Raw genomic sequence first — 6000 nt, 5'->3', positions numbered from 1 at the left:
CCAGGTAATATGTAAATCGGGGTGCAATTTTCTCTTTAAAGGAGCCAGTTGGTTTTCCTTTTCAGGCTAAGACAATTTCCCTCTATTCATTACAGGGAGAAAAAATGATTTTGTGGCTAAACCTGGTGTCCTTAGTAGTAGTCCCCAAAGGTAATTCTTCCCTCTGTACAGAATTTTTCTGTTTTTGTATACAGGAGATCTCGTTGAAACACTTTTTTTTTTTTTTTAGGAGTTCAATCTGAGGTCCAGTTGGTAGAGTCTGAAGGGGATGTGAGAAGACCTGGAGATTCCCTCCACCTCTCCTGCCAAGGCTCTGGATTCACTTTCAGCAGCTATAGCATGCACTGGATGAGACAGGATCCAGGGAAAGGGCTGGAATGGGTGGCCTGCATAACTACAGGCTCATCTAACACTTACTACTCTTATAAAGTCAAGGGACAGTTCACCATCTCCAGGGATGATTCCCGCAGCCAGGTGTATCTGCAAAGGAACAACCTGAAGGCAGAAGACACGGGAGTCTATTACTGTGTGAGAGCCACAGTGAGAGGAAGCGAATCTGAAGCCAGGCAAAAACTTTCTCTTCCTCTGAGCAGGTCTTCAAGTTGATTTAGTCACAGAAGGTTGAATTTGTGTAATTGAAATAGGAAGTGGCAGATAAATCTCATCAGAGAAAATGGGGGCCCAGAGGTGATCTTGGAATTATCACTGTGGAACTTGGTTAGGACTTTGGTAGTGGAGATGAAAGAAATCTCCAAGCAGCACTTCAGCGGTTCGAGCCCAGATCTGTGCGGCAGAATAATCTCCTGTCTCATCCCCAGCTTCTGCCAACCCAACAGCTCAAAAGCATCCATGAGTAGTTAAATGGTACTCTTACCCCTGGTGGGAGGAAAAAGGCTGGCGGCGCCTTGCACGGGAGACGGGACTAGTTGCCAGTAATGCGGAAGTGGCGTACTCCCGAAAAAGGCGCGAAGCAACGGAAACCCCGCCTCCTGCGCACGCCAGCTGGGCTCTGCTCTAGGAAAGAGGCAATGGCAAACCACTTCCGAAACACCTTGCCATGAAAACTGCAGGGACTTGTCCAGGCAGTCGCCACAGAATTGTTCACGATTGAGTGTGGATAAAAAAACAAACAAAACAAGCAAAAAACCAAAAAAAAAAAATGGATTGATTACCTACAATTCTTCCTTTACATATTATTATGCAGTTCAATCCCTTTTCATTTTCTCAATATCGCCAACATTGATACATTTAATTCTTTTCTACAGTATGCCCCTTTTTTATGCCTTCTACCTGAATGTACATTCGATCTACTGATTCCTGAAGCTCTCTCCCCTCAGCTGGGCTCAGCCAAGGGAGCCCAATATTGGCAATTGCAAAGATCTTCTCCAAGAAGCCGTCTGAGTCTGAATATTTTGGACTGTCCTCCTAACTTGGGGTAGCTGCCTGGTACTTCCTGCTGCCCCCACTTATCAACCAGGGGATCCCTTGACCTGCCGTCCTCCCCACTGACCTCAGAGCATGGGAAAGACTGGGATCCCACATCCTCTTTGCTTAACAGTCAAATTCAGTGGAAAATAAATAATGAAATGAATCCTGTGGTCTCATCTTCTAGATCTGTAGTTTTCGGTATGGGACTAAGGAAAATCAGACCGACCAATTCCACATGGCAAAGCAAGATTTTTATTTACTCAAATGTAACCTTACCCTTTGTCCTATGTAGTAAGAACTAAAAATTCCTGTCTTGACACTCTGAGGAAAATATACTGAGGTTTGTTTATAGATAAGAGTTGGGACATTGGATGAAGAGATCAATGTTTGTCACTTTAGAGGTGGTGAACAGTTACTAAATTTGTTTATACTTGTTGAGATGAAGGTTGGTAGTCACTTCTTTATATATTTATTTTCTCTTCCTTTGTAAAGATTGTACGTTTCTTTGTCTTCTCTTTTTTCTTTTTCTTTGCACTTTTTACTTTCTCCCTATTCTCTTTTCTTTCTTAAGTTCAGTTTGTATTAGATTTTACTATTATAATAAAAATTGTTAACACAATGCACACACTTAGCATGGGGAACTAATGGGGGCTCACAGCACTGGGGGTGGTTGGTGATTTGAGAATGCTCTCTCTGCCTTTTAACTTTGCATATTTTTGTAAAGACTTTTATTGTTCTTTATCACTTTTTATTTGTAAGCAGCCTAGAGACACTTATACAGTGAGGTGGGGGGGATATAAAGTGAGTGGCTCTTTTATCTGAAGCAATATGTACAGTAAATTAAGGCACAATTCCTCTTTAAAAGAGCCAGCTGGTTTCCCTTGTCAGGCCACACACACCAACACAAAGTTTGTGCACTTTCTCGAATCTTCTCCTGTCAATTCCCTCCATTCATTAGAGGGACCAAAAATGATCCTGTGGCTAAACTTGGTTTATTTATTAGGAGAGCTCTGAGGTATTTCTTCCCTCTCTGTAGAATTTCCTTCCATTTTTTTTTTCTACTTGCCTTACAGATTTCTAATACTTAACCATGTGACCCTCCAGACTCCACCAACTGGACCTCAGATTGGACACCTAGAATGGCAGGTGTTATAAAGAGCTCTCCTTGTTTAATTCAACTGTGACTTATCAGTTGGGCCTTATGGCTTAGTCTGCATTCACTTGTTTTGGACTTCTTCGAAAGAACATTGTCAAGGGAACAATTCTGAAGCAAATGTCCTGAACACAGTTGGGCCATCCTTTTCATGTTTGGTCTCCAACATGGTCATTTAAAGAATTCTTAGAACATGTTTCCTTCCTCTTACCTTTAAAACATTTCAGAAATGGGGAGTATTTTTCAGATCTTTGTTTACTTACTTCAATCTAAACCTGCAATAAATAAAACATTCCTCTACTGACTGTTCTTAAGACTGGAACATTCTTTGAAAATCACCCGTGTAAGGTGTGTGCCCCCTTCATGGATCACTGCCTTGTCGTGGCGAAGGGGCTTGCGTAACTCAGTGAAGCCATGAGCTATACCGTGCAGGGCCACCCAAGACGGACAGGTCATGACAGAGAGTTCTGACAAAATGTGGTCCACTGGAGAAGGAAATGGCAACCCACTCCAGTATCCTTGCCAAGAAAACCCCATGGACAATGTTAAAAGGCTAAAAGATATGGCGCCGGAAGATGAGCCCCTCAGGTCGGAAGGTGTCCAATATGCTACTGGGGAAGAGCGGAGGGCATTTCCAAGTAGCTCCAGAAAGAGTGAAGCGGCTGGGCCAAAGCCGAAAGGACGTTCAGCTGTGGATGTATCTGGAAGCGAAAAGAAGGTCCGATGCTGCAAAGAACAATATTGTATAGGTACCTGGAATGTAAGATCTATGAACCAAGGCAAGCTGGATGTGGTCAAGCATGAGATGACAAGACTGAACATCGACATCTTGGGAATCAGCGAACTGAAATGGACGGGAATGGGTGAATTTAATTCGGGTGACCATTATATCTACTACTGTGGGCAAGAAACCCTTAGAAGAAATGGAGTTGCAATCATAGTCAATAAGAGAGTGGGAAAGGCAGTAATGGGGTACAACCTCAAAAACGACAGAATGATCTCAGTGCGTATCCAAGGCAAACCATTCAATATCACAGTCATCCAAGTCTATGCCCCAACCACTGATGCTGAAGAAGCTGAGGTTGACCGCTTCTATGAAGACCTACAACATCTTCTAGAACTAGCACCAAAAAAAGATGTCCTTTTCATCATAGGGGATTGGAATGCTAAAGTAGGAAGTCAAGGAGTAATCGGAATAACAGGCAAGTTTGGCCTTGGAGTACAAAATGAAGCAGGGCAAAGGCTAATAGAGTTCTGTCAAGAGAACAAGCTAGTCATAGCAAACACTCTTTTCCAACAACACAAGAGACGACTCTACACATGGACATCACCAGATGGTCAATACCGAAACCAGATTGATTACATACTTTGCAGCCAAAGATGGAGAAGCTCTATACAGACAGCAAAAACAAGACCAGGAGCTGACTGTGGCTCAGATCATGAGCTTCTTACTGCAAAATTTAGGCTTAAATTGAAGAATGTAGGGAAAACCACTAGACCACTCAGGTATGACTTAGATCATATTCCTTGTGAGTACACAGTGAAGGTGATGAATAGATTTAGAGGATTAGATTTGGTAGACAGAGTGCCTGAAGAACTATGGACGGAGGTCCGTAACATTGTACAGGAGGCAGCAACTAAAACCATCCCAAAGAAAAAGAAATGCAAGAAAGCAAAATGGCTGTCTGATGAGGCATTACAAATAGCTGTGGAAAGAAGGAATGCGAAAAGCAAGGGTGAAAGGGAAAGATATAAGCAACTGAATGCAGATTTCCAGAGAATAGCAAGGAGAGATAAGAAAGCCTTCTTAAATGAACAATGCAAAGAAATTGAGGAAAACAATAGAATGGGGAAGACTAGAGATCTCTTCAAGAAAATTGGAGATATGAAAGGAACGTTTAGTGCAAAGATGGGCATGATAAAGGACAAAAAGGCAGGGACCTAACAGAAGCAGAAGAGATTAAGAAGAGGTGGCAAGAATACACAGAAGAACTATACAAGAAAGATCTTAATGTCCCTGATGTCCACGCTGGTGTGATCGCTGACCTTGAGCCAGACATCCTAGAGAGTGAAGTCAAGTGGGCCTTAGGAAGCATTGCTAACAACAAAGCTAGTGGAGATGACAGTATTCCAGCTGAGTTATTTAAAATACTAAAAGACGATGGTGTTAAAGTGCTGCACTCAATATGCCAGCAAGTTTGGAAAACGCAACAGTGGCCACGGGATTGGAAAAGGTCAGTTTACGTTCCAATTCCAAAGAAGGGCAATGCCAAAGAATGCTCAAACTATCGCACAATTGCACTCATTTCACATGCTAGCAAGGTTATGCTCAAAATCCTACAAGCTAGGCTTCAGCAATACATGAACCGAGAACTACCGGATGTACAAGCTGGGTTTCGAAGAGGCAGAGGAACTAGAGATCAAATCGCCAACATTCGCTGGATCATGGAGAAAGCACGAGAGTTCCAGAAAAATATCTACTTCTGCTTCATTGACTATGCAAAAGCCTTTGATTGTGTGGATCACAACAAACTGTGGCAAATTCTTAAAGAGATGGGAGTACCAGACCACCTTACCTGTCTCCTGAGAAATCTGTATGCAGGCCAAGAAGCAACAGTTAGAACCAGTCACGGAACAACCGATTGGTTCAAAATAGGGAAAGGTGTACGACAAGGCTGTATACTGTCACCCTGCTTATTTAACCTATATGCAGAGTACATCATGAGAAATGCCAGGCTGGAAGAATCACAAGCCGGAATTAAGATTGCAGGGAGAATCATCAACAACCTCAGATATGCAGACGATACCACCCTAATGGCAGAAAGTGAAGAAGAACTAAAGAGCCTCTTGATGAGGGTGAAAGAGGAGAGTGCGAAAGCTGGTTTGAAACTCAACATTAAAAAAACTAAGATCATGGCATCTGGACCCATCAATTCGTGGCAAATAGAAGGGGTAGAAATGGAAGCAGTAACAGACTTCATTTATTTGGGCTCCAAGATCACCGCAGATGGAGACTGCAGCCATGAAATTAAAAGACGCTTGCTCCTTGGGAGGAAAGCTATGGCAAGCCTAGATAGCATATTAAAAAGCAGAGACGTCACCTTGCCGACAAAGATCCGCATAGTCAAAGCTATGGTTTTTCCAGTAGTAATGTATGGCTGTGAGAGCTGGACCATAAAAAAGGCCGAGCGCCGAAGAATTGATGCCTTTGAACTGTGGTGCTGGAGAAGACTCTTGAGAGTCCCCTGGACTGCTAGGAGGTCAAACCAGTCAATCTTAAAGGAAATCAACCCTGATTGCTCATTGGAAGGATCGATAATGAAGCTCAAGCTCAGATATTTTGGTCACCTAATGCGAAGAGAGATCTCTTTGGAGAAGACCCTGATGCTGGGAAAGATTGAAGGCAAAAGGAGAAGAGG

The sequence above is a fragment of the Python bivittatus genome, unplaced genomic scaffold, assembly GCF_059951505.1.
Source record: "Python bivittatus isolate LINGU-HERP-01145 unplaced genomic scaffold, Pbiv_v1 ctg000420_np1212, whole genome shotgun sequence".
NCBI lineage: Eukaryota > Metazoa > Chordata > Lepidosauria > Squamata > Pythonidae > Python > Python bivittatus.
The sequence above is the reverse complement of the archived record's forward strand: the minus strand, read 5'-3'. Positions refer to the sequence as shown.